General features: G+C 32.8%; 1 protein-coding gene across 1 annotated transcript in view; it reads left to right on the forward strand.

The window, feature by feature from the left end:
• Positions 1-12,574: 12,574 nt before the first annotated feature.
• The window catches only part of LOC106478573 (sex peptide receptor-like), a 239,866-nt gene continuing 233,319 nt past the window's right edge, over positions 12,575-19,121 (forward strand). Inside the window, exon 1 of the mRNA XM_022382185.1 lies at positions 12,575-13,071. The gene's annotated coding sequence lies outside the window, so the exon portion shown is untranslated. The remainder of the gene's footprint in view (positions 13,072-19,121) is intronic.

Here is a 19,121-nt window from a genome sequence, read left to right on the forward strand (position 1 = left end):
AAGCCCCTCTAAGCCCTTCTGAATAAAAAAGGAGACATTTGCCCTAAAGATTTATCTGATAGTGAGTGCATGATCAAAAAGCGAGGTACAGGTGTACTTTGTGTTGGAGACTGCTGTTCAGAGTCTTCTAGGCGTGGTCATTTACCAATTTGCAGATTTTTATCATTTTTTTTATTTGGAATGGGTGGATCCATAATTAAAGAGAGAGGTTCAGTGCCCACTGACCTCACCCACCATGGAGTCCTACGAGGGGACACACTACAATGTCAAACAAGGACACTGCAGCAATGCCAGGGTTTCGCGAGCAGTATCAGACATGATGTCCACAACACCTGTTGAGAACGCCCAACACTTGTACTCAGTTGACCCTAGCCCCAGTAGACCAGCCGATTGACCCTAGGGGGCCACCCGTCTACAGGAATTCAAGGCCAAAGTGGTGTGTTGCAGTGCCCAGACACCACTCAACCACCAGGATCCTCTCCTCCCCTTCACGGGTCGCCACGCACGGCAAACACGTGGGTGGATGTTTAGATCCCAGAGAAAGTAACTGAAAATACAGAACCTTCCCTGGGATGTTCCCTCACCACGTACAGGAATCCACGTCGAGGGGCCGAATGATCTGAAATCGAGCAAAATGATAATTTAAATTTAATAGTTAAATAAATGCTGATATATCTCCAATTTAAGATATTTGACAACAACATTGATACACACAGTTTTCTTTTTTAATACAATTATGTTTTAATACACAAACAATAATAAAATTTACAATAACAGTTATTACAAATATTTATTACAAAGTGATTTATATACAAAAGTTTTACAAACTTACAAGCAACATAAAGTTTTATTTCTAGTCTCGAGCTTCCTTGATATCTTATCGAGGGTTGACGATAAGCGAGTTAATTTTGAGTTCATCTAGATACAATTCACTTATTAGGGAGCTAGCTAGCTCTGTGAAATTTACTGATCACACACCGATTTTTTCTACCACTGAAGTTATATAATATCTTCGTAAAAGTAATATCCCATGTGAATCCACTAAAGCTGAATGATTTGTAATGATTGAAATTTATAAACGTTCCTGGTCAATATATCTGAAGTTCCCGATTAATAAGCGTTAATCACAGTTATACCGTACGAAGTAGCTATTACACTAATTACAGCAACCCAATAAGAGATACTCTCTTTAGCGCATCGCGTTGGTTATATTTATAGGAGTGTGGAGAGTTTCTCGAAACTTCAGTTTACGCAACAATACTGACGTTAACACTAGCGTTTACGTACACATATATATTGTTGATTCTTACACTCGAGAATAATTTACAACTTTAGAGAATAGGCGGGAGTTTTGCAACACATATTTAACAGTATATGTTATGTACATTTCTAAATATAACTTTAATTTAAACAAACATCGGTATTGAAATAAATATATAATAATAAATCCGTCACATCACTTTTCTAGGTCCCGACATGGCCAGGTGGTTAGTGCGCTCGACTCGCAGTCTCTGGGTCGTGGATTCGAATCCCCGTCACACCAAATATGCTCGCCCTTTCATCCGTGGGGACGTTATAATGTGACGGTCGATCCCACTCTTCGTTGGTAAAAGAGTAGCCCAAGAATTGACGGTGGGTGATGATGACTAGTTGCCTTCCCTCTAGTCTTTCACTGCTAAATTAGGGACGGCTAGCGCAGATAGCCCTCTTGTAGCTTTGCGTGAATTTCAAAACAAACAAAACACTTTGCTAGATACCCTTGCTCTTCAACATCCTTATGAAGTAAAAAATAAAACCTGATAGCTTAGTAATGGTTTAAAAACGTATAAATTGGAAAACAGTAAAATTAAATAAGACCAAGTGACAGTTCTAAAGAATCAACTGCCTGAAAGAAATGTGATATGTAAAAGTTACTTGAATCGGTCCTCTTCGAGTAAAAGGCAAAAAATAGAATATTCCTTAACGTATATGTACATCTCATAAGATATCGAAAACATAACTTAAGATTTAATGGATTGAGTACGAATATTATTAAAATAAGTCATCTAACAGTTTCCATTCTAAAGAAAACATTAGACGAACATTACTAAATATAACTTTCTTGGAAAAGACCACGAATTAAATGATCTCCAATAATCAAACTTACAGAAAAAAATACACACGTTTCATGATCGTACTCGCACACACACACTAAAGAATATCATACAAGGAGGTTTAAAGACACTAAACATTTAACTAAATGTGATTCAGGTTATTTCGATCCAAAGTTGTCACAGAATATAGTAATTTAGCAACATATTTAGGTTTCTAAGTACAGACAATTAGAACTTTTTCTCAAAAGATGAAATTAAAAGCAAATTCTTCTGAATTGATTAATTAGTTAAGTAATAACAGTTTATTTGCTAAGGGTGATCACGATAGAAAGGATAGCCAAGAGGAAGAATAGACCATTGTAAAACTTTCCATAGTGTTGCCATTGTTAAAGCATTGAAGTTTTTGAAAAAAATTGTGTTTCACATTTGTTGACAACTTAAGAAAAATGTTTGTGGAAATACATGCAGTATCTATCTTCTGTCTTGAACTAAACTTATTATTACATTGACTGGAAAATGACCAAATCTTCTCTTGATGAGTTAAATGATTATAGTTCTATATGCGTGTTTCTTAAAACAAATACTTGTTTTATGTGCAAACAATGAATTAAATTTCAAAAATATTATTTGTAAGACCAATAGAGTTGTTACGTCAAAGTTATCATTATGGATTTTTAAATATATTTACTATGAATACACTTCTTTAGAAACAATGGTTTAAACCCATCAGACTATTCTCATAACCACTCGAGTACAGTTTTTCTAAGTATTTTTAGTGTACGGGTTTTAGATGTTTGAAACGAAATATATTTTCCTACGACACTGAAGTCATAAGGTTGTTTGAGTGGTTATCGTAAACTGAAAGAATAATGTTCTTATAATAATATATATACATACAGAATCATTTAGATTTTTGTAGCCAAAGTACAAGATTACTATTTTATTTTCCTCATATAATACTTGTATTCATTCTTCCTCTGGGAGAAGGATGTGAGGAACATAACGTTAAAAGTACCTGTACTACATGCAGGATGCTTGTGATGTACAGAAACAATCAGTACGTAAGCTTCAGGCTATTAAGGCTACTTGACTGAAAGCTGATCTGTTCACAGAATAACTATTGATATAATAACTAGAAGAATGAAAGCAGTAAACTTGGTATTATTTACCATAAGATATCTTGTAACGAAACGTTTTCAATGCATGTGAAATTATTAGAATACGTTTAAGAAAATCTGAAGTAAACTGACGCCATTTTATAAATGAAAATCAGATTTTAAGCATTACAGTTTACCTTATAGTTAATGATATTGAATAATATAGTCTTTGGTTATGAAACTGTTGAAAAGGTAACATTATTTAATATAATCAAAACTCAAAATTTTTCAGGCAAAGTACTTTAAAACTGTTCCAATTTATTGTAGATATTTAACGGAAAACAAATAATTCCAAGTAAAAAATAAATACCTAGTTGCGTGCAGTGAAGCTCGTTATTTCTGTAAAATCTGAAGGCATTCTTGCAAGTGTAGTCTTGATATAGAAATAAAGAAAACAACGAGAATACATCTAGCACTTTTGTGCATTGTGGACATATTAATTTCATAATAAAACAGCTGTGTTTTCCTTTCCTGTATTACATGTTGTAAATTTTGTTAACGAAACTCGAACAATTAATCTCGCTGAATTATTTTTTTTTATATATTTCTTGTGACGTATTTAGTTTTTGCTGGAAGTTGTAAATGTTTAAACAATGAATCATTAATTTGAAGACATAATCGAACGTATACATATAAACTAATTAACAAAAAGAAACAAGTAATATTTTGTAATTTTACCGAAATAGTTGTAAGAAGTGTTTATCATATTAGGATGCACCTCGTTCTGGGAATTTAAATACGTTTTTACTTTTTATGTAGAATTATGATTAAAAATTTAATTTTACATTTTAAATTAATTATAACGTTTTAGCTAAAGTTTATTTCAAATGACATTACTTTTTTTAATTTGTTTGCTAAATTTTGTAAAAGAAATGTTTTGTTTCATATTATTTTTCATACTTGATATATCACTGTAACTCATATTGGGCATATTGATAAAAGGTGTACGGTTTTATTCAACCGAGAGTTAGATCGAAATAAAAATATTTATTGAAAGGTGCAAGGTTCTACTAAATGGAAAACCTAACAGCATCAACGGACTCGAAAACCACATGTAACGGACGATTTGGTGCTATATTCAGTGGAAAAATAAATACTTTGACACGGTACGTGTTCTACCTACTTCAAAAAAATGATATGCCTTATGATAAAGCGTTCTGACAGCTATCATTTATTTATTTTTATTTTAAAGTATCTATGAAAATCGTGACTTTGTTATTAAAAAAAAAGCATAACCACAAATAAAACTTTGATAAACATAATACAGAAAGAATTTACATTACTACAAAAAAAATATTGCTGTTAATAAAATTTTGAATTAGATATATAATATAAGGTCTTCTTGTAAACGCTATCACACCCAAAATGCACTACTCTTAATAAGTTTAAAAGTTCTTTATTCCTAGCGCATTTTGAGGGGTCACAGATTCGAAAGCCGGCGGCGAATACACTCATCCGTTCAACCGTGGGGGAGAGGTGGTGGTGGCTATAATGAGATGATCAACCTCACTAATTGTTCGCAAAAAGAAAAACAAAAGTGTTGACAGTTGGTGCTGTCGACGGATTGCCTTCCCTCTAGTTGGCAGTTCAAAATCGGGGACCGCGGTAGATAGATTGTTGCTGGTTGGTTGTTTGAAGTTAAGCACAAAGCTACACAATGGGCTATCTGAGCTCTGCCCACCACGAGTATCGAAATTCGGTTTCTAGCAATGTAAGCCCGCAGACATAACGCTGTGCCACTGGGGGGCGCGGTAGATAGCCTTAGTATATTTGGATTAAAAATATTATATATATATATACATACACACACACATGTTCACCATCAACAAAGGAAAAAGGGAGAATTACAAAATAAAAAATATTTTTCAGACTCCCATCAACTGTAGTGCTTTGGACAAATTAAATTTTATATAATATTACAGAAGGTTATATAAAAATTTACATAATAGAAAGCTTTGTTTGTTCGTTTGACATATTGATATATCTTTAAATAATAAAAAAATAACTTTTCATGAATGATGGATGCAAACAAAATTAGATTAAAGTCTGCCCTTTTCTCAGTAGTTTTGAAGTTCATGCGTTTTGAACATGTAACCATCTCTAATAATTACATGATCATTGTTAAATTGAACATCCTTGAAAGCGAACTTAACAGAAAATTAGACTATGGTTTCTACATGGTATCAATAGTACTGATCGGTTGATTGTTTGGTTCAGAGCAAAGCCGCATTGGGCTATCTGCTGTCTCCATCTCGACGAATCTAATGTTGGATTTTAGCGTTGTAATTGCGTAAACATACTGTTATCCCACTGGGGGACGAATAGCAACGTGATTGTCAGTTTTTCATAGAAATACCTGTCTGCAAGTTTCAATTTACCGATGTTATTCCTTTAAGGATATCTTATTTTCAAATATTTATAGTCGTAACCTAATTTGTTTTCAGTATTATTTTTTCAAGTTATACTTTATTGTAGACAAGGTTTATCGTATAGACTGCTTATATTGGAAACCAAGGAAAAATAAAAAATATTTTTGTAGAACCAAAAGTGAAATATACTTTTCTGTATATTTTCTGCTTAGGACAACTCAACAGAAAACTGTATCCGAACGAAAAAAAATTTCGCGCCATTTTCGTTGTTTTTTTTAAACCTAATATACTACATTTCCATGTCAAAGCAGTTCAGCAAGTGAATAGAATGTTACATACAACAATCAATTATGTATTAGTTTAAAAGAAGTAGAAAATGTATTTATTCATCTACCATTATATTGGGTCGTCAACAAATTAATGTCGCGTTTTGGAACACTTTCATTAATCACTTCTCAAAATACGTACATCAAGTATAATAGTTAAACGAACCGCCTAAACGTCACGTTAGTGTAGCCTATATCATGTGTAAAGTTTAGTATAGTCTAATCTCTTTTTCCTGATGGCACACGACGAAATACACATTCGGCATGTAATGCTGTTTGAATACAAGAAAGGAAACAACGCCTCTGTAGCCGCAAAGAATATCAAAGAAGTTTATGGAAATGTTTAGAACGTCTGCAAATGTCAACGATGGTTCAGCAAATTTCGTCCAGATGATATTAGTCTTAAAAACTGTGATGGCAGGGGTTGACATGTTGGAATTGATACTGATGCTCTGAAGACGCTTATTGAGTCTAACTCAAGACAACACACTCGTGAAATGGCCCTGAAATTGCATGTATTTCATGAAAAAATACGTAAACATCTAAATAATATGGGAAAGCTCCATAAAGAAGGTGTTTGGGTGCCTCACGAACTCTTCGATGATCATCGTTTCCAACGTGTGAACAGAACGTTACTTCGTCTCTTCCGACGCGTAAACCATTTTTTGACACAATTATCACCAGTGATGAAAAATGGATTCTGTATGTGAATATTATACGTAAAAAACAATGGTTCAGTCCTAAACAAAAGCCACTTACTACCCCAAAACCTAGACTCCATCCGCAGAAAGTGATGCTTTGCATTTGGTGGGACATCAAAGGAGTAATTCATTTCGAACTCTTCAATCCACAGCAAACTGTCAATGCAGAGATCTATAGTCAGCAACTGGACGTTTAAATTAAGCCCTTCATCAGAAACGCCCTTTACTCGTCAATTGCAAAAGTGTTCTTTTTCTCCACGACAATGCACATCCACATGTAGCACGTTTGACGCAACACAAGATTATGGAGTTGGGTTGGGAAGTTCTCCCCCACCCACCATATTCTCCAGATATGGCACCATCAGATTACCATATTTTTCCTTCGCTGCAACACCGTCATAATAGGAAAACGTATGTGGAAGGTGTTAAAGGGGACATTGACATGTTTTTTGTTTCAAAGCCCAGTGATTTCTTTAATTAGAGCATTGACAACCTGATTGTAAGATGGAAAAGCATCATCGATAAGAATGGAGACTATTTCCTTTAATAAATGTTTTGATATATATAAGTTTTTCGGATTTTTGTTATTTAAAAAAAAGCGACAACATTTTTTGACGACCTAATAGCTACTTAAACGACTAATACAGAATGTACAAGCTGCACCGTTTGATAACAAATAATATAGTGAGCTTGGAAATGATTCCCTGTGTTTTTTATGTTTTTTTTTCACAATATATATTTCGTCGTCTCGGATTTGAGCAGATGAATTACCATGTGCTAGATGCCTGCATTTCCAACTGAAATCAAGAGTTAGCCACTAGGATCTTCTTAGTAAGACTTTTTTAACTAGTTAAACGACATCGGAAACACTTGAATCAAGCGTTGTTTACAACATATACACTAACGTACTCATTATACAAAAGTTCATTCAGTCTTGTGTTAGACCACAGTATTGTCTTATAAATAAAGATTAAAGAAATATCGATATTGTTTTGGTTGTTGCACACTTTTCGAATTATTTAATAATCAATATATTCTACATTCTAATATACTATTACTATTTCAACTAACACACAAAAAATGCTTAAAAATATCAACTCTTGGGCTGCTATCTTTTGCTCGAGTAGTGAGATTTCAGAATCATTCTTATAACGCACCTACAGTTCTAAAGAGCAGAACGTTTTCTGTTGCAGTGGATTGCGAGCCCCCCCTTGTAACCTTGTGTGATTATCTTTTACCAAACAATTAAATATTCATGATATATACGGGAAGCTAGACAGATTTAAACAATTATAAAATATTATTCTTGAAGAGATCAAGGTGACTAGTTGATAAATATAAGACCTTTTAACCCTTATAAGTATAGATTTACATTCTGTCCAGGAAACTTTGCTTATGTTTCATTGTGCAATTAACGTTAATATTTGAATAAATCAGAAAGTATTTTTTTTTTTACGAATTCTGTTGTGCCGAGACTTAAAAGTGAACTGATGTCATTACATCGAGAGGGGGGATCATTTACCAATATGACTGCGCCACGGAGGCTGCCATCTTGTTATAAATCGAACACGATGGCAGCTAATAATGTTGCGCTCATTACAAGTTATTATATTGAGATAAGTAGTCAGCCAGGCCCATCTTTCAATTTTCCAGAATTGCTACTGACGTGTCTGTATACACAAATAGTGAACTGGTGTATACGGATATAGTGAAAGCGGTGTAAAAACAAAAATCTAATGTGATGCATACAGAATTAGCAAAAGTTCACGGCATTGCTACAAGACTTCAAAAACCAGATTATCGGTTTTAACTACACGAATATGTGAGTTTCCGCTCTCTATTCAAAACTCTGGTGAAGTTAACGTTTGTTTGCTCTTAAGCACAAAAGTACAGAATGAACTTTTTGTGCTCTTCCCACCGCGGATATTGAAACGCGAGTTTTAGCGTTATAATCCATCAGGTTTACCCATGAACCTCAGAGGCACTGGGTGACAATATACGATGTGGTCACTGATGCGTTATTAGTCAGGGCAGGAAACTCACTCATGATCTTTTCGGAGACTTGTAGCCAGATTTTATATGTACAACTGTATATATTTGATGAAAAGACCGATTTTGTTATCTCAGAAAGTGCTAATATTTGTATATACTTTATAAAATAAACAGTCACTGGTAAAAATGTATAACTCAGTTGGATTCTTCGACGTAATTATCGCTCAGTAGTGTAAATATATATATATTGATTTATTTAAACTTAAAGCAAGGTTAGTAGCAAGTCTACATAACAGTAAAGTAGTAGCTGCTCTATTATTTAGATGAACAAATAAGCACATGTAACTTTTGTTAAAGGAAATACGCTATTGAATCACATTATTTATTCACTTCTGACTTGCCCATAGTGCACCGATAATGTATCCTGTGGGATTGCTTATGTTATAGCACACACACACATATAGGTCTAGCAAAAATCGACAAAAATATTTTTCGATAAAACTTATTTAATGTAAGTTCTGTACGAAAACATGCCTACCATTTTTAGTATTGTATAATATAAATGTATAGTGCTAAATACACAAGTTAATAATTCATTTGAAATAAAACAAACAAAAATAAATCAGTCAGAAATATTAACTGAGAGTGGCATATTGATGTTACAGTTGTATTAGTGTTGAATCACATCAAAAATTATTAGAGTAAGTGGAAATGATTAGGTGTAAACCATTAACTGTGTAAGTTTGTGTATTCTGAACCTATTTTACCATAGAAGAGCAGTCAAAAATATGTTAAACATTTTTATTTCTCAGAAACATAAACATTTCTTTTCTTTGCAATTTTTCGCTAGCTTGCCCCATTAAATAGATGTACACGCGCATGCGCGCACGCACATGAAAAAAAAGTAATAATACCCAGGTGCACATCCTCAGGGTTCATATAGTATGGGTGCAAAATTTTAGGTTTCTAGGTTCTTTCATTTTGGAGCTGTGACGGTCATTTCTTTTCTATATGGTTTTTAGCTAGCTTGCCTCATAAAAAGATGCGCACGCATAGATAAATAATAATAATACCCAGGTGCACATCCTCAGTGTCTACTTAGTATGGGTGCAAAATTTCAGTTTCCTAGGTTATTTCCCTTCGGAGCTATGGTGGTCACTCACACACAGACTCGCCCTTTTATTATTATAGATTGTGCATGAATAATTTAACTGTAAGCGTCAAAATAATTTATTACATTTGAAACGTGTACGTATTTTATTCCATGCATTTATTACAGTGTCTATGTGATTACAGTGTAATGAACATAATAGACTAAAAAACAAGTCTTCCTTTCTTGTATTTCGTGTAATAATATACTAAGTCACGCTATTTTTTTCAGTTCTTGCATGTTTATATATAATCCAAAACCAAGGTAGATGTTTTCGGTGTAAATTGTCTACAAAGTAGGCTTGATTTTATTTTGAGTGTATTGATTATTAATTAAAGTACTTGTTTTCAAATATAAAGTTAAAACTCACTATTGAATTTATAATGTCTTTTCGTAGTTCATAGGTTTTAAGTACATTGTATTAAAACTATCTTGGACGATAGTTTCAAAGCGCCCTTTACAACAGTTCAATTGCAAAGAAATCAATCGGCGCTGAATTCGATGATTTCTTATGCAATATAATGAATACTCGATTCATTATCCAACTGCTTAAGATATATGACGGTTGAACACATGTTGTGGAAGCAATTTGTGTTTTTTCAACAAACGGGGATCTTTCTTGATTATGTTGCGTAAAATTTCCTGGGGCTTTTGCTACTGAACCTTGTGTTCGTGGAATCTCTTCTCTCATAAGATGCTGCACATTGCTTACCAAGGCTGGGGTACGACTTGTTGCAGGTCTCTTTTTATATAGTCTTGAGGTTCCAAGTTGATCCATATTATTTTGTTTTTCTATGTCATTAACTAAAAGAGACATCCTCGTCGTAGAAACTTCAAAACCTCAAGCCGACTATATATGAAGTGTATAAATATTTTCTGTTCACAACGGCTGTTACATGCCCTTCCCACAAGCTATCAATTTTTTATGGTATCAGACTAGCTACAAAACGCCAGGTCATGTCAAAATATAGTACTAATACATCTCATTCTACCGCGAAGTTATATAGACCGTGGTTGTCATGCGACTTTCTGCTTTGCATAATCAAAATCATTTTAATATAACTTACTCAACCCTCTCTAAAATACAAGCTATTAGTAAGATAAGTATGACATGAACAATAGATGTTATAGTTGTATTAGTGATAAATCACACCATCTAGAATTAGCATAATTTGAAATTATTAGATCTAAATCACGAAAGATGATTAAGCTGATACTCATGTAAATATTTTGCTTTACGTATTTGTAAGCCGTTAGTAGCTCAGCCAAAAGTCTGAAGGCTTACAACTCTAAAAACTAGTTACGATATCTGTTGTGAGAACAGCACAAGTAGTCCATTGTGTAGCTTTGTATTAAAAAATATTAAGTTGTTTATAACTGCATATTTACAAATTCGTTGGATGTCTGGAAACAGTTTATTTCTATTCTAATTTTATCTGTTTCAACTTCAAAGGCAGGTTACATGTTTATAATAATACCTCTAGTAATTCTGATGTGATGTTAATGAATAAAAATATATCTTTTACTAAACCTAACATGCTTCTTGAATATAATTTTGACGTTATAAATTTTTGTACGTACCGTACAGTTATATTCAGATGATTTTCCCACGTACGGTAACACAAAGGAAGGCATAACTTTTGCAGAAAAAAAGATATAATTCACAATACCTTAGGAATAACTAACAATAGTCGTTCATCACTTTTGAATTATTAGCAGGTATTCTGAGTTTCTGGTGAGTGACATATTTGCTCTGAGTCACTTGTAACTAAAATATTCTCTGAGTCAATAACATGAGTTCTGAATAACGCGTGATTAATTAAACCTTGCTCATGCTCGCCAATACTAGGTGTGTAAAAGTGACTCATATCCCTATGTTAGGCCATTTGATACTGTTAATTGCAAAGTTCCTAATTAACCTAAACTGTAGAGCTTGGATGAAATGCCTTTCTCGAAGCTATTAATTATAAGAGGCCATGGAAATGTTATGCATGAAATAAAAAAGAGAAAACTATTTTTCTAGGACAAAAATTAAATAAAAAAGTTCAAGTATAATATATATCTTTGGTAAGAACAATGAATTTAGTGAAAGCAGCTCCAACAATAAAAATACTAAAGGGTGTCCAAAAAGTTTTAAACGATAGGCACTTCAACGAATGTTACAGAATGTAATCCACATGATGTCCTTGTAATTCGAAACAAGTTTGGATTAACAGCTGGATTAACTCGACCTTCTTATGCTTTGACAACGATATAAACAGTCACGTATTTGAAATAGAAAAGCTGCAATTAACTATGGTTCCAGACTTTTCGAGCACCCTGTACTGATAATAAAATTCACTGAATGTTAATAGATCCAAAGAAAAAGATGGGGGTGATTGTTCTGAGCGTATACAATATAAAACAAAAATAAATGTGCTCTAAGCCGAGATATTCTATGGTTTGAGGTATTGAAACAAAACAATACCTGGTATTAATTAATAATCTAGCAGTTGAGAGATATATACCTAAACGAATTGCTAAGCAAATAATATACAAAGCATTCTTACCAATTATAAGAACAAAAATAGAAAGGTTATCTGAGAAGGTTAAAACTATATAACCAACGTATTTCCGACTTCATTCACAAACTCACACTAACAACCAAATGACAAATAATAAAAACAAGATGAGTATGATGACTTGGAAGCAATCCAAAGAGTATATTGAATCTACTACCCGATACATAATTGGATTAGTACAAAAATTAAAACAAAACAGATGAAGTGTGTGTGAATGGGTCTAAAGTCCCTGGCGTGGGCGAAAGCCTCACATTAGGCCTTGGGTCTCTGGCGTACAAGGAAATAAACTTCGTCAGTTCCAATGTATGATTAATTTGTTTCTCTCTCTACTTTCGTGATCACTGTTTTCCCGAAGAACCTTCGTGTTTATACTGACGATAAAGAAAATAAAAGCTGGATAAAGTCACTAAAGGACAACGCCTTGACGTGGTGTGTGTGGTTTTAGCCTAAAACTGTATGACAGTCATGGAGGGACTTCTCTGGTTCATACCTTGTTCTAATCAAATGTGTTGGAAGAGACTCTCCATGAATATATGTCTATCATAATCCAAAACAGGAAAGAGCCGTCAAATGGAGTATCGTTATATCTGGATGAAGTGACGTCATCCAATATGCCTGCATCTACTGCAGTCTTATCCAAAATGCCCACATCACCAACAGGGGCTTATTCAATATCGCTGTGCTCATAAGAGGCCGCCATCTTACGAACGTCAGGGTCAAAGGTCAAATAATTTTAGTCTAGTGAAAATAGTATTCGTGTTAATCATGGTATTAATTTATACAGGAATTTGCACAATTTCATTCTTATATTTTTATCTTTGACTCTGATTTCCAGGTGCGCAAAGAGATTTTGTTATTCATATATAGATAAAAGTCAAGAATAATTCAATAGGCAATGAAGATTAAATTATTATTTGGTATCTCTGCAAAAACTGCGATTTTCTGGTGTGTTTTGTTTGCTCACAAAGTTATAAGCTATGTAAAGCAGATGACTCCGTTTATAAGTTAAGTAATTGTTTTATTTTGTTAATTTTTAAAAAGTCATCCAAAATAAACGATCTACAAATAAGTAAAACAGTTATAGACTACATATGATGTAAAATATAAAAACGCTGCCGTATAAACTAAATATTCTTGAGGACGAATAAGCTCTTACATAAAACAGAAATTAGAATATTAAAATATGTGTTTTAATATGAAAACTCTGAATGGAACTTTTAGAATTAATAAACGTCTTCCATGCTTCCTTCCCCCCGCTTTGTGAGAATTATACTACAAGTTTTAAATTTCAAACTAATAACGTACGTACTTTGGATTAATGTGTCACTGTGTTAAATCTTCATCATTTAATAACTTTAACTGGTATACGTTTGGTTACCGTATTTCAAGAAAACAAATATTAAAACACTTATGGCATGTATTAATTATGTATTACAATCTATTGTAGCTCTTCAACCTATAATTTGGATAATTTATTTTGAGGTATAGCTAATACGGCTCTATCGAATTCATATTTTGTTTTAGTTTATTCTTTTCCTATGGTAGTCGAATAGAGACCATATTGAATATTTTCCAATATTCTTATTAAAGATAGAATATTTGTAATTATTACCATGTTCTTCGAAGCTAGAAATATGTGGAACGTTCGTAACGAACGAACTAATATCTAGGCTTTGAAGATTCTAACTGTACCTTTCAATATAATATATACCCAAAGCATTTCTATGATAATTTCTTCAGGATCAAATTTGTTTGGTTTATATATAACATAAGGAAATCTAAAGTAACTAACTACTCATTATTAGATTTTACTTAGATTGGTTTGTTTTGAATTTCGCGAAAAGCTAAACGTGGGCTATCTGCGTTAGCCGTCCCTAATTTAGCAGTATAAGACTAGAGGGAAGGCAGCTAGTCATCACCACCCGCCGCCAACTCTTGGGGTACTCTTTTAACAACGAATAGTGGGATTGACCGTCACATTATAACGCTCCCACGGCTGAAAGCTGTTGGCTGTGACGGGGATTCGAATCCGCGACCCTCAGATTGCGAGTCTAACTAACTACCTGGACCGGACCAATTTTACTAAGAAAAGCATTTTAATATATTAGCTCATACAATCTGAAAACTTTAGATAGCAAAAGAATTATGAAGAAGAATGAACAATGACATTGAAACTATTCTGAAAGTTAGAGCTTAATTCACCAATAAATCTAATTTGTTCTAAAAAAAATAAAACTCTATAATTATTACGTGTGGAAGAATAAATGTTACAAATACAAGTCTTAAAAATGTGCTACGCAATGAAAATAGCGTGGTAAAATGGTACAAATTTGCTAACACTTGCATATATCAGTATCTCTGCACTGCTAGTTTCTTCATATTTTTTATGATAAAATACAATGCTTTCACTTATGGAAGCACTAAATAAAACTAACTGATGTGCACAGAATGAGTGTTTTTTAATATTTTTAAGATACTATTTCACTTTTACTATTTAGTTTAATATTACATCGATTACCAAACACTTGAAATAAGTGTATATACTAAAATTTAATCTTAAAATGCTGTAACAGTAACAGAAAAATAAGAAATACCTATGAAAACCCTAGAATGAAAGAGAAGCTACCGAATCTTACTTAACCACGTCTAGTTAAAAAAGGTTCAATTTCTTTAAAAAAAAATGAAAATGTTAACAGGTTTACAATTAAGTACTCTATGGTATAATTTACTTAACCACGTCTAGTTAAAATAGTTCTATTTCTTTACTTAATTGTAAGCCTGTTAAAATTTTCAATTTTTGACTCTATGGTATATTTTTTCTCCCGAAACCCCTTTATTTCTAACTATACTCAATTAACTGTCGTAGTTTATTGTTTTCGTTCAGGTGTGATTATTACGAGTTTAGGATTATTCCTTTTGATACCAACAGCTTCGAACACACCAACATTATTGGACATAAAGCGCTTGGTGAGACGTTTTCATGCCAGACACTGCATCCGATTCTCGCTGGTTTACTAAACTACATTCGAAATTACTACTTGAAGTTGGTACGAGGAGGATAATTCCGTTGACTTGAGGAGTTTAATCTACGTGGGTTGATCGATCGTTTATAGAAAATATTATAATGCATAGCTGGGAGTATGGAAGTATTTGCACAATTCAAATATACATATTGCTTTAAAGAGTAGTTTTTAAACCTTTTAAAAAAATATCTTTCATGATAAATGACACAGAAATAAAAAACGTTTGCAAAACGAACACTGACAAAACGTTGACGTAAAATAAATTATGTATCTTTGTTTATTCTTATCGAGGATGTAAATAGAGAATGATTTATTAGAAACTTTTCCTTAACTTGCAGAGCATCAACAGAAGAAGAAAAAAAAAAGGCCGTAAATAATGTTTGTTCCCTCACTAGCGACGTTTTCCCTCCCTTGTTTAAACTCTAGTGTATTAAATTACATTATACTACCGTCGATGTGGGTCATAATTCTAATTTTACACCATTTACATACGCGTGTATGCGAGTGTGTATGCAAGCGTAATTATATAAGGTTAAGAGAACGTGGAATAGAGCTTAAAGAAGATGTTTAAATTAGGAAGTCTGCCTTTCATTTTTTAACACCCTTGAAACCTCTAATGGATGGAATTCACTGATAATGTCAGCTGTTCCATTCATGCATGTATACCAAACGGTCACTAGACAGTAAGCCCCGAATCTTTTCAGAGACATTTATATTCAAACAGGCGTAATAGACTTCTTTATTCTGCCACACTAAATCACTATAAAAAGGTAATTTAGAGAAAAACAGACCATCTAAACGATACGTTTTATCCACTGGTTATTCCTTGTCATCAATCACGCCAAAGCCAAAAATTCAGATCAATCGTCCTGTGGATTTAAAGAAAGTTGAAAAAATGCTAATGTACCAGCTGATCTTGTCCAATTCTTTTTTTATGCCCGTGCGAAACTATCGTACTGATTACGTAAGGGCTTAGGGCTTGTCTAGACAATGTGCTTGATGAACGCAGCTTCGTCAGAAAATGATAACAATAATAAGTGAGTAAAGTTAATCGGTAAGAAAAAGAAACCGCCAGACACTTCTGTTTTATTATAATAACTATGAAGATATTATTAATATTAGTTAAAGCTTCAAAGTAATTTCAAGTTAATACTTGCTGATCATGTCCTTATCACATTCATCTAACATATCTTTTTATTTAATATTTTGAATCTTCGAATAGTTTAATTAATCATCTTCTACGATCACTGCATACTACTATTGTATTTCACATAATTCGTTTATTTTGACCAACAACAAAAGATAATTATTTTATTAGGAATAATAACTGATGTTTACAGTAGAACATGTGCACTTACATTGAAATAATTAAAGTCCACGTCTGAGGCAGTTATAATATGTAAAGTGTTTTTTTAAAGATAAATGTATGAAAACATCACCGATTTACAGGGAAAACTGAAATATTTATTCTCACGTGTTTATATACGGTATGAAACACAGTTTATTTTCTAATCATTATTTAAAACTTATAATTCACAAATTTATTGTATTTTTAATTGAAATTAGTAAACAAATTAAAACTTTTTTTATTGTTTTCCACTGAGTTTGCTAAACATTCGAAATATAAACAGTATTTACAGTTAGGACAATTTAGAAAGTTATTATACTAATAAACTAGAAGCTTTACAATAAAACACTATTAATTTTTTTCAAATAAAGGTTAAGAATGCGTTAACGAAAAATGTCTTCAAATGAACAATATGTTATCAGCGATCTCTACATATTGCAAAAAAAAAATCTGCTATTTATTTTAAGCATTTAACAGTGAACAAAAATTATAATAAGGTAATATGTTTAGGCTAGTGTTCTATTCCTCTGTTTTTCTGAGTCAATATCTATGGACAGATAAAGAGAGACATTTGTACATAATGACAGAAATACAGATTTAGATAAGAATACTCACAGAATGCCTTTGATAAAGTGTACATCCGGGTTTACTATCATCTCTTACCACAGATAAAGATAAGTTTGTTTGTTTGATTTGAATTTCGCGCAAAGCTATACGAGGGCTATCTGCACTAGCCGTCCCTAATTTAGCTGTCATCACCACCTACCGCTAACTCTTGGGCTACTCTTTTAACAACGAATGGTGGGATTGACCGTCACTTTATAACGTCCTCACGGTTAAAAGGGCGCGAGCATGTTTGGTGGGACGGGGGACTCGAATCCGCAACCCTCAGATCACGATTCAAACGCCCTAACCAGATATCTACTAGGTTTTACTAGGTTCTACAGTACTTTTTGTAATGGGAATTTTCTATGTAATTGGAAGAACATTTTAAAATTTTCCAAGTTAATTAAAACAAATATTTTCTCATCATTATTTTTTGTTGTTGTTTAGAGAGAGAATTTGTATTGTTCAATAACTTTCAGGTTAATCTTATATTTATTTTTTGTTTTTTTGTCTTAATCAAAAGCCCAGATCTTAAAACTTATTAACACGAAACACGTGCAAGGGTTCAATACTTCAAAAAAAAAATGAAGTAAGTTTGTGCTTTATTTCATTTGATAAAGACCACGGTTGCTGTACGAGAGGTCGCGAGCTCTACCTTGAGCGCAAAGGGTACATGTTTTTTTTTTGTTGTTGTTGTCGTTGTTTTAACATGTGAATGTTCTAATTTAGAAACATTGCATATTTTTGAATTAACATTATTTTATATTTTGCATATTCTTCTTTCGCCATTCAGTCATTAAATATTCAGGTAGGTTAAGTAAAAATATTATACTTTGCTGACATTAGTAGCTTTAGATGAATCTATCGTTCTAGCTCTAGCAACTGACGATTGCAAACAATGCTATCTTGAAGCTCTTTGAAAGTTCTTCTGCTACATGAGTTAGCAGAAAACGTTTACAGGTAGTCAGAAACAAACTATTTTCAATTTTGAGAACACAGCAAAATCTATGAATCATGTCTGAAACACGTAGACAAAGAAGACTGTGACGGATTTATTATTATACATTTATTTTAATGTCGATGTTTATTTAAATTTAACTTATATTTAGAAATGTACACAAATTATACTGTTAAATATGTTTTGCCGAACTTTCGCCTATTCTCGAGTGTAAGGATCAACAATATGTGTGTGTACATAAACGCCAGTGTTAGCGTCAGTATTGTTCCATAAAACTGAAATTTCGAGAACCTCTTCACACGCCTATAAATATAATCAATGTGACTCGCCAAAAAAAGAGTATATTTTATTAGTTTGCTATAGTCAGTGTGCTACAAACTTTGGAAGTTATAACTGTGATTGCTTTAACGCTTATTAATCGAAAAGTATTTGACCAGGAACATTTACAAAGTTCGCACATTACAAATCATTTAACTTCAATGGATTCTCATCAGACATTAGTATTTTTACTTCATCATGGAAAACTCGGCTTGTGTGGCTGGTGAATAACGAAGGACAAAGCTAGCTAGCTCCCCCTTTAAGCGAATTGCACCCACCTCAACTCGTAATTAACTCGCTCATCGTGAGCCCTCGATCAAATATCAATGAAGTTCCAGACTAGAAAGAGGACTTTATATTTCGTGTAAGTTTGTAAAATGTTTGTATATAAATCACTGTGTGTAATAACTATTTGTAATAACTGTTATTGTAAATTGTATTATTGTTGATATATTAAAATATATATATTTGTATTAAAAAAGGAAACTGAGTATCAATCTTATTAGCAAATATCAATAC

Source organism: Limulus polyphemus, unplaced genomic scaffold (genome assembly GCF_000517525.1).
Source record: "Limulus polyphemus unplaced genomic scaffold, Limulus_polyphemus-2.1.2 Scaffold226, whole genome shotgun sequence".
NCBI classification, from domain to species: Eukaryota; Metazoa; Arthropoda; class Merostomata; order Xiphosura; family Limulidae; genus Limulus; species Limulus polyphemus.